The sequence below is a fragment of the Monopterus albus genome, unplaced genomic scaffold (assembly GCF_001952655.1).
Source record: "Monopterus albus unplaced genomic scaffold, M_albus_1.0 scaffold230.1, whole genome shotgun sequence".
Lineage (NCBI taxonomy): Eukaryota > Metazoa > Chordata > Actinopteri > Synbranchiformes > Synbranchidae > Monopterus > Monopterus albus.
Window position 1 is genome coordinate 686,936 of NW_018128110.1, and position 991 is coordinate 687,926.

Here is a 991-nt window from a genome sequence, read left to right on the forward strand (position 1 = left end):
AATACATTTATTTCCCTTGCTTATATATCTTACAACTGTAATGAAGTAGAATCTGCTTACTTTGAATGCTGTAACTTCTGGGTAGAGACAGGATGTCTACATATCTTTGTGACCAGACAGCCTATTTACATTTTAGCAAAGGCCTGTTTCACACCCACACATAGACCCACATAGCATATCCCAAGTTCTGCCTCACCAGGAGGTGTCTACACACCCAGGGAGGCTCACCACCTGAGATACACACACACACACACAGAGTCACACACACACACACACCTGGTGTAGATCACATTCCAGCAAGGAGGTGTGAGCCCCTGCTCACACCAAAAGACCAATAGGATTACAATGCATGAATTGTTGTACCTTTGTTTAGGGCGGAGCAGCCCAAGAAGATAAAATGTATTGTAAGACCTTAATTCGGGGTCAGTGGATGGACCTCCTGCGGGAGCTCTATCTCTTTGATCCCAGCGCAGTAAGGCCTACCTGTGATCAGACATTCAGTAAACTTTCTGTTGATTTTAAACAGTCCTCTCCTGTCGTCACTTCTCGTGCTTCCAACAAAAGAATTGGTTTATTTTCTAACAGCAGCTAGAATCAGAGTAATGTGTCCATATTCAGAACTTTGCAGCTGTGTATGTGCCAGCTATGAATGACTGTCAAAGGAATTTTAAATAAAACAACATAGTCACTGGAACATTTTAAGCAGTATTCTTTACTTGCAGCAAGGAGACAAGTCAGCATGAGCATATTGTAGGGTACAGTCCATCTTACCATGCTAACTCTGAGAGACGAGGCAGTCCAAGTAACTTCAAAACAGGTAAAATTAACATTACACGCTCTCGGTTGACGTTTCTGTGTAGTATGGGGCTAGCCCAACCGAAGTGATAAAAATGTATAGGCCTGGTGGGCTCGGGGGCTTCCATCTTACATCTGCCTGCAAGCATGGTGGAGGCGCCAGATATCTGAGCGTGTTTTTAGGCTGCTTTTGTTG